The sequence below is a fragment of the Aplysia californica genome, unplaced genomic scaffold (genome assembly GCF_000002075.1).
Source record: "Aplysia californica isolate F4 #8 unplaced genomic scaffold, AplCal3.0 scaffold00074, whole genome shotgun sequence".
NCBI classification, from domain to species: domain Eukaryota; kingdom Metazoa; phylum Mollusca; class Gastropoda; order Aplysiida; family Aplysiidae; genus Aplysia; species Aplysia californica.
The window spans coordinates 249,970-260,091 of NW_004797344.1; positions in this window are offsets into that span (position 1 = coordinate 249,970).

Genomic DNA, 10,122 nt, shown 5'->3' on the forward strand with positions numbered 1-10,122 from the left:
GGAAATAAGAACCAGCCCAGAGTTCTTTGGATTGACCCAGCTGGGATTCGAACCCACGACTTCCCACATCGCAAGCGAACGCTCTACCACTTGAGCTAACGATGTTCAACATTGTTGTTTGACACAAAACAATAATAATAATAATCAGCGGACTTATTATTAATAATAATAATAATAATAACAACAAAAGAAATTTATTCTGTATATATTTCACCATGAGATTTATCTGGTAACACATTGATCATTTTGCCATGGAAGAGTTCCAGCAGGGGATGTAAAATAGTTCATCGTTTCTCGCACTTTCAAGGCCATTTTTTTGTAGATCGAACGTTTCCATTGATATTGGATCCTTTGAAGTCTGTAGGAGTATTTGGGGTTTGAATCTTCTCACCCATTAAATCACACGGCGATACACGAAAGGGTTCTTGTATTAGAACAAAGTTGTGAAGCACAGTTATTGCCTTGACAATATTGGTCGCAGTGTTTGGTTGAACATCCATTGGCCTTTGCAAAAGTCTCCACATCATAGCTATTCTGCCAAAAGATCCTTCAACAACATTTCTTGCTCGTGACAGGCGATTATAAAAAAATCTGTCATGTGTAAGTTGCCGATGAGAGAAAGGCTTCATGATATTATCCTTTAATGGGAATGCATCATCGGCGACAAACATGAATGGCAACTTGATGTCCGTTTGTGGCACGGTGCCTTCAGTGGGAATACCGAGGGTTTCCGATGCAAGTTGTCTACCAAATACTGATTTATGAAAAATTCCTCCATCGTTATTACTTCCACACGAACCAACGTCAACTACCACAAATTTTCCCTCCGAGTCGGTGACAGCAAGGAGGATTATTGAGAAGAAGCCCTTATAGTTATAATAAAGAGAACCTGATTTATTTGGCTTTTTAATCCGAATGTGTTTGCCATCAATTGCTCCAAGGCAAAGAGGAAAGTTGTATCTTGTATAAAAATCATTTGCTATATTGATCCATTTTTCTCTATCCGGAGCAGGCATGACTCGTGGATGTAAAACGTCCCAAAAAACTGCACACGTCTCTGTTGTAATTTCTCTTATAGTAGATACACCAGCACGGAAATGGAATGACAGACAAACATGGTTTTCTCTTGAAGCTAGATACCTGAAATTACAAACATTGAATACTTTTGTTTTAGGTCAATAATCAATTGTTGCATCAAATGTCGAAGCACATTTATTCATCTATTTTTCTTTTCTTCTCATTCTGTGCTTCCATTAATATACACTTCTAGTACTGGATAGACCTGTTCTATTGTCTATATAAAACACCTGCCCGCAAACATGTACCCCTCCCCCCCAAACCCAATCATGTATATAATAATACCAAGCTTTTATATAGCGGGTGCTCAGTGCGCTTTACACAAGGAGTCCCATATCGACAGCAAGATATAAAATTTTGGACACCACAAGCAGTCTGTTAGACGCTTTACAATTTTTTACGTGGACAGCACTTTTAATGGGCTTATACTCGTTTTCACATGAGTGGGGTGGGGAAAGTGCGTGAAAAAACATTTCCCAAGGACTTTACTTCGGGTTTCGAACCCATGACCTTCCGATCACGAGTCAAACCGTCTAACCACTAGACCACAGGCCACTTTAGTTTTTTCTTTCCAACCTGTCATCAATATGCTGTCTACTGGTATATTATAATATATACATGTATTACCATCCCAACAGGTGCAACTGCAAGAAAGAAATGGGCAATGCTGAGGGATTCTTTCCGGAGGCAACATAAGAAAGAAACAACTTATAAATCTGGATCAGGGGGTAAATACCAGAAACCGTGGTACCTGTAAAAAGCCATGCTGTTTTTAATTCCTTTTGTTGAGGATGGAAATACCTCAACAACCAATTTGATTGAAGGGCCGGAAGATGAGCAGGAACTCCAACAAGCATCCCAGCTTCGGGAGGACAACGTGGAGACAATAGAAACTGACAAACAAATGACGATAGTAAGGATGAGGAAAGAAAAGGCGGGCAGTTCCCCCTATGTTGTTCCGGCACAGTATGAGCTTGACATTGATAAATCAGCCCATTTACAATTCTACTGTGCCTAAAGATGCCTCAAGGTTTGCAGAACACAATTTGGATGGGACAGAGTTTAGCTGGGCAATGACGCCTAAGAAATGCCTGCATCTATGGTATAGCACAATATCAATAATGTGTTGGTTGTTACAACTAGGCATAGACAAAAACTATTAAGTTATAAACAACACTGAGAATGTAACGACCTACCTCATGAGTTAATCAAAATATTCGGACGACAAAGAAATAAAGATGCTTCAAATCATTCGCTGCTCGTTTCCTTGGGAGCCCACAAGGCTAGGGAGCCATGCAAGCACTATTCTTGCTCCATAAACGTGTGCATTCTTCGTTGTAACTTGAATATTTATTCTGGGTGTAAGGGTGTGTAATTTGTGAGTGAGGTGATGCAGAATAGGGAATCTGTCCCCGTCATTTTAAGCAAGAAAAGTTCTGAAATTATGCAAACTGAGCTCAAATATATGGGAAATTATGCGATTCTGTTAATTTTAACAAAGAATGATAAAGGAAAATAATCAGAAATTATGCAAAAAATTATCAAATTTTGCTAAATTATGCGGGGTGCATAAAACCATGGGGACAGAATTATTATGTGGAGTATTCTTAGGTGGAGACCACTGTACCTGATATTTTCTAGAAGCATCTGTCAATGGGTATCTATGGTGTAGTGGTTATGAATATGAGGGAGACCTCGGGTTCATTCCTGAGTGGGGAGAACATTTTTATAGAGTATCTCGATCTTTCTGCTGGGATGTTGTTGTATCCTTCTGTGCCCGTGCTGGGCTTAACAGACAGGGTCAAAAGCCCGCCTTATCAAAATTGTGTTGACGGGGCGTAAAAAACATTTACATCTAAACTAAAATAATTTTAATTTGTCATGAAAACAAAAAGAAAAGGCAATAAAAAAGTCCCTCAGTCACAGAAGCAAGAAGTTTATTTTGGATTTACAAGGGAACCAGCGATTGGTAAAAGGCAAAAAAAAAGTTATCTAATTACCAGAAAACTTGTAAATACTCTCCGATTTCGTATGACATACAAGGAATAGATCACCAATTCTAACATCTCTACAAATATGAAAGAAATGTATAACAAAGTGGTTGTCTAAACTTTTTACCACAAGTCACAAACTGGAATGGCCCAATGAGAGGAGGTAGAAACCTCTAACACAATACAAACTGACCCCATCATTGTAGGAAGTCGCATGTTCACATATCTTGAGAAAGCATCTCAAAATTGGTCGCTTTTAAGGAGAAGCTGGATAACCCAGATTTCGGGGGTTTCCAGAAATCTTGACCTACACCAAAAGTGGGCATTGCCCTATCTATAGAAGAAGTTTGGTTTCATTGGTGTGTACATTTGTTTCGTTATAGAGAAAACTCTCCTTGCTTTTTAATGAAACTGAAAAGGGGATTTTCTCAAAACAGCATCTTTCGAAATAGCCAATTTGTCCTCAAAAGCGACCAATTTGTACACTCTTAATGGTGTGTGCACACAATGTATGTTAGCAAAGACAGAAGTCGGTCAACGTCAGAATATCACTGATATAAAGACACATAGTTCTGAGGTTTTCACATCAAATAACATGGGAGCGAGATTTTTTTTTTCTTGAGGCAAAGAAAAATCAGTGTGCGCACTCCATCAAAAAATAACACTGTCTATTTTTCCAAGTCAACTTCTTTTGAAATGAACAAATCTCCGTTTTTGTATTCTTATGTTCACCATGAATCTTTTTCTCAACCAAATCTATCATGTATGTTAACACTTATGACATTGAGGACTGTAAACATATAAAATATAGCGTCTGGAGGCCAGTTCCCACAACATGTGTACTTGGTACGAATGCTACCCTGGATCACTCCATTGGTTACAATGGTGAAATGGTACAGGTTTAATGCCCCTTTCAGCAATATTAGGTCAAGAATTTAATGTCCACATCCGTGGGGACCGAGCCAAATGGAAAACACAATGTCTGCCTGATCTCAGGCAGGAACCCCTGAGCCAATAACAGAATCAGTAGCTTGACCAACACGGTCATCTAATAGTAGTAGCTCTGTGCTTGAACCTGAGAAAGGTACGAGTTTCTCTTGTCCTTTTACTTCTCAACTCTGTGTCTTGATGAGGGGCTGAAAAGTTTGCCTTCAAAATGATCTAAATTTTGTCCCACAGGAAATTAATAAACTTCACCAGTAAAATCTTTCAAAATATATTACAAAACAATCTGCAAATCCCCCTCCTCATCTGCAAATGCCATTTATTGTCCAATTAAAGAAAAGAGGGAGTCATGTTCTAGCTCATGATTGAGATAAGTCGCTGGGCACCCCTGTTCTACTGCCACTCAAAATGTAAGCAAAACTGATAGGAATAGAAAAAAAAAATGGCACAAAAAGTCTGTCGATGACGGTTTGCTGACAAAACAACTGGGTCTGCGCTCCAGATATAATAAGCTCCATTCATGTGGTCAGGAAAATAAAAAAAGATAAAAAATGTTACTACAGCATTGCTCCCTATTTTACTCAAAACGTTGCTATCTGATTAAGTTTAACAGAGACTTATGACATCTGTGTTGTACCATTTCAGTATATTACATTCGCTATATTTAAGCAACTTTAGTAAAAGAAAGTCTCTCTGTTGGAGCAGCAGCACAGCGAAAATAGGAAGAAAGCTCAGCCAATGCAGGGACACACATCAAAGATAGCTTCTAATTCTGCAAATACTATACGGCACCAATGAATTGTTCAGAAATTATAGTTTAGGATGCTACTGATGATTGTCATGTTAACTGTAATTGCCCAAGCAAGTGAACGAAATGAAGATTTACAAAGGTAATGATAAGAAAAACTGTCCATGTGAACATGATAAAAACATGGAAAAACGTTGCAGAGACAAGAGACATATTAAATTATGTATCGTTCATTTCACATCCATCAAATCCCTCACAGAACGAGCCACAGTCCACAAAAATGGCGTCTTTCTCATGATCACTTCTCTTGAACAGAGAAGGGTGACGAGGAGGGGATAAGCTCATTAGTCAGTAAAAATTTACAGGAGAGAGGAAAAATAGTTCCATACTTTTAGCAATTGTATCTACTTCATCTTTGTCAAAATGTAGAATTTGAATTTCGACAAAATATTTCTTGAACACCTGTGAACGATACTACAAATTAATAAGAAACTGACATTTTTTTTTGAAGTCCAAAATTTCGGGCGTAGTATATTTTAACAGCTGGTACACATTTTGGATTCTTTTTGGGAAGTTTCCAACCATGACCCCTGGGTAAGTGGGTTCGAGTACCTCACTCCTTCAGATATTCAAGAAAAATTCAGTGGGTTCCAGTATGTATTTTAAAGTAAAAGCACCATGGCTAATGCAAGTGGTTGAAAAGAAGACCTGTTACAGTCAGGCTTCCAGGCCAAATTCTAAATCGAACAAATTAATTTCCTACCCAAACCTTCAGAAATCCTGAGAAGTGCAATTCAATTAAACAAGAATACTTTGCACATGAGCAACGTATATCTTCCAAAAAGGGGAGAGACACAATATATTAACCCAAAAAATTGGCTACAAACTTAAGAAACATTTTCCTAATGAGTTAAAGTAAGTAGAAGTTAGATCGGGAACAGTACAGATTTACAGCTGTAACGTTATTTAAGAGGTGAGGCCTCCAATACTAACATCTGTGTCTGACAGGACTGAGCCAATTGGGTGGAGAGCATTTGGTACTCTTCAAACAAAGTTAAATAGGAATCCACTGAGAATTTAAGAGAGGGTCACCCACATCACACTTTACCATGATACCAACTGAACTAACAGAAATGATTGAGGTCTCTAAGGGCAAAGCAGAGGAAGAAAGAAATGAGAAATAAAAATGGCACAAACCATGCAGCCATCTTTCTAAACTAAAGTGATGTCGCTCTGTCTCTCTATATAAACCCTTCGATACTGAAAATCAATAGATAATATATTACTCTAAGTCAAAGCATAATGTATTCATCTGTTCATTTTCACTGGAAACAATCTCATTAAAATTCCAGTCAAAACAGTCACTATCATAATAACAACAGTTATATAAGTAAAAGAATTCTAACTACTTCTTTTTATTATTTCAACAACAATCAACACAACATTCCCAGAGTTTCACAACATTTTATCTCATGAAATCTAATATTCCAATACAGAACTCAAATCAAAAGAGAAATTTGTTCAAGGCGGAATACTTCAATCCCTGGCATGACAAATTGCTGTGCATCTTTTGTGTATGAAACAGAGACAGGTCAGAAAGAGGAAGATGAATAAGAAGTCCTTAACATTACAGAAGATGTGGTTTATTTTCTTTCCACCCAGCTACTCTTAACAAACAATTATGATTCTCTGACAATCAGCTTAAGGCCTCTTCCTCATTCAATTCAAATCAACAAAACCCATCACTATGTGGCCACAAACAACTTTTCCTTTCAAATACAGTAGAATCTGTTCTAACAACCACCTGTCAAAACAAAATCTTCCCATCTTCTGATTTTTTAAATAATATGTCTCATCATGGTGAAATCAGGTGCTCCTGTAAGTATTTGGAACTGAAAAAAAACCCAGGCATTTTTCTGCACGTTGCGCAATTTTAATCAAATTTGTGTGGGGGTGCTCTGCATCTTTGTTGTCCACATAAAAACACATTTCTGTGGGAATTTTACATGAAAGGTTGATTAAAGACACAACAAATTTTAATTTGCAGTTTCCAAGGCCACTCTAAACTTGGGAAGTCGCCAAACTTTGATGGCCACTTACTCGCTCATTTTACATCTGACACCAAGCGAGACCTACCTCCTTTAATCGCAAACGTCTTAATTTCTATTCAAGATGCATGAGTATTTTTCTCATCAAAAGAAAGAAAAATGAACAAACTTAAAGATGATACCAATAACTCCATACGCCTAAAGACTTACGAGTGCCTCATTTTATCTTATATCGACACTGTATATGATGACATTATCCAAAAGCACTACCTATCTGGAGTGACCACTTTTCTTTTCAACAATGGGCGGTTGTCATGGCCAAATTTGACTATTCAGCCAAGGGACCATATTATAATGTAACATGCAAACACATTCATTCTGCGTGCAACATCCTTGGCTGGTTTTAAGTACTACAGCTATGGGTAAAGAAAAACATGTGGGCACCAAACCTACAATAATAAAAACATATTTTGTTTTCAAGTGTAACAGTAAAATAATTTCAGAAAATAAGATATGACATAATAATCTTTGTTACCTCTCCCAGAGGCAAGATAGTGATCTAACACCATATAATGTGACAAAATTGCACAACAAAATCCGTTGACATAAATTTATATATATAGATTGCAATTAATTTACACCTTAAACATTACATAAATATATCACCATTTGAAATTTACACTTACAAGTGTATGCGGTACATGTGTTCGAGCACAGAGCTTCCAGGCATGAAAGGAGCAAAGAGTTGAAAGATTTATTGTTGGCTCTGAACTTTTCAAACTTTTGCTGACTCTACAAAAAACAACCTAAGAGCAAAAGAGCACTTATAACATTTTTTGAAGATAAAAAAACAAGAAACTGAGCATTTCCTTGAAACAAGGCCTTAGCTTGCTCTTTCTAGTGAAAACTTATTTTTCAAACCCTACTCTTTAAAACACCCCCCCACAAAGCTGTCAGTGTCATGCAGTTCTTGAAAACCATAATCCACAATGCATAAAACTGATTTGCTGATCTCAAAAAGCTCCCAAAGCTATGAAGTAGATAGAGTGTGAGAGGAGAGCAGTGTAGCGGTTTAGTCATCAACAACATACAGAAATACTTAAGAGAAGAATGAAAGAGAAAAGGGATCTCTTTCAACTGTAAAAACTTTAGGGTGGGTATAAAGACAAGGTAAAAGTTTGTAACATCGGAGCACCAAAACTACATCATAAGCTGCTCGACAGATGAAAAAAAGCACTTTGCAGTAAACTTTCGTTGCACAAGCCTGAGCATTCCAGACAGTCAAGTGAAAGAGTAGAAAAATGCACATCTTGCATTGCATTTTTATTAACACGGCTTCTACAAAAAAAAAAGAAAAAAAAGAAGATATTTAGAAATAGAAAAAAGAAGACGAAATAGACAAAGTAGCAGTAGAAATAAACGAAAAATTCTTATCTGCTCTACACTCACACAATAAGATGTACATCTTCATATCCTTGGATAAGAACCAAACCTGCATGCCATTATTTTGGTATAATCATTTTTCTTTACAGAAATTGAGAGTTTGTTTCCTGCGTCCCATATGTCTGTCCTTTTTCGCAAGTTCAACAAGCGACTGCAGTCTGTAATTCAAATGGTCCAAACATGAAAATATTATTGTAACCAGGTTTTTAGCCTTATCAGAAAACTTCTCCAAAATCATGATAATAACTTCCTCTCTATGTAAACTGACACTTCAGTCAACGAAATGTTTTTTTCTGCATATGTAACAGCAACATTACAAAGAACCCCCCCCCCTCCCCCCAACAAAAACAAGAATGGAATGATGGGAGAGGTAGCAACAAGTCGGAAACATCCTTTACAGAAACACATCCTTTTCGCATACCTGAAAATAATACATAAACTCCCTGTTGGGACAAGTTAAGACGAAGAATATGATCCCTCTCCGACTTGCTGACCTCATCACAAAGAATGAAAACAGTTAACAATATAAGTTACATGGTTAGTGGGAATCACAAAAGCTAAGCTGACATGTTTTAGCCACAATGAGCATGGGGGTGCCAGCCAGTGAGTCACAACAACCCACTTTTAGAGACAATCAGCAGCAGAAATGTCAGAACTCTTGACAGCCTTCAATTCAATCATCATATACAAAAAGATTGCTAGTCTAAAAGAATGGAAGTATTATGTAATCCCTCCCCCACCCCCTTTTCAAAGAATTAAATATAAAAATAAAAATTAAGAAATGAATAGAAAATTGACAAAATTATCAGTGGACCATTTCATTTCACTAAAAGTATCCAGTGTTTTCTGACATGCCATGGCTTAATTTGCCAAAAAAAGATATCCTTATACTTATCCAACTTCGGGCACATCTCACAGTGATCAACTGTGAAATCATCACAGAAAACTTGACATCACCAACAGTAAGGCCTAACAAGTTGGACGGACAAGCTTCTTCTTCCCATGCCCCTAATATTTGGAACTGCCTCCCAAAAGAAATGCTTTTTACGTTATCAGAGAAAGTTCAAAATCACTAAGAATTCTTAAGGCACAATTATTCAATGTTGTCCTCTGCTAGTAATTTTTGTTTGTTAGAATGTTCGTGGATCAGAGAGTCAAGTGTGTGCGAGTATGCAAGTTGTTATATGGTCTCACAATGTCCATTTTTTGTCTTCTTTTTTGGTCACTTGGACCGAAAGATTAATTCTGCATTGTATGCCTTCTAGGTAGGGCTGGATCGTGAGCGCAAGCACGGAACTGAATCGTCACTCTTGCCTGCGGAAGGCAATTCGCGATTCACTTCAGCGGAACACAGAACAGTATCGCCAAACGATTCCCGATTCACTCCACTGTCGCTGTCACCACATTGTGGCTTGTTTATTAACCTACTGCTGAGTCGAGTGACGAGCGCAAGAACGGAACAGAACACTTAGTATGGCTCCCCTTATTTTACAAAAGATGGTATAGTCCAACCCCCCTATTAATACAAAATGAACAGGGTCCAACCAATAGACAGAAGGAATTTTATGGAGCCATTGTTTTAGCGAATCATGGGGTTGGGGGTGGGAGGGGTTTTGAATTTATGGGGGGTCACTAATTGAGGTCAGTAGATAGAGCAGCGCAACAAAGGGTGTGGGGCGGAGAGGATGGCGGAACAACAAGAGTGGGACTCGCGCTCGCCAAGTGGCATTGATATGACACTGTTCCGTTTCAGTCAGTGTTCCGCCGCAGTTCCACAAGCGCTCGCGTACTCGTGATTCTTTGGAGCCGACTGAATCGTGAATCGCCACTCTCAGATTTGGCGAGCAGGATCCAGCCCTACTTCTAAGGA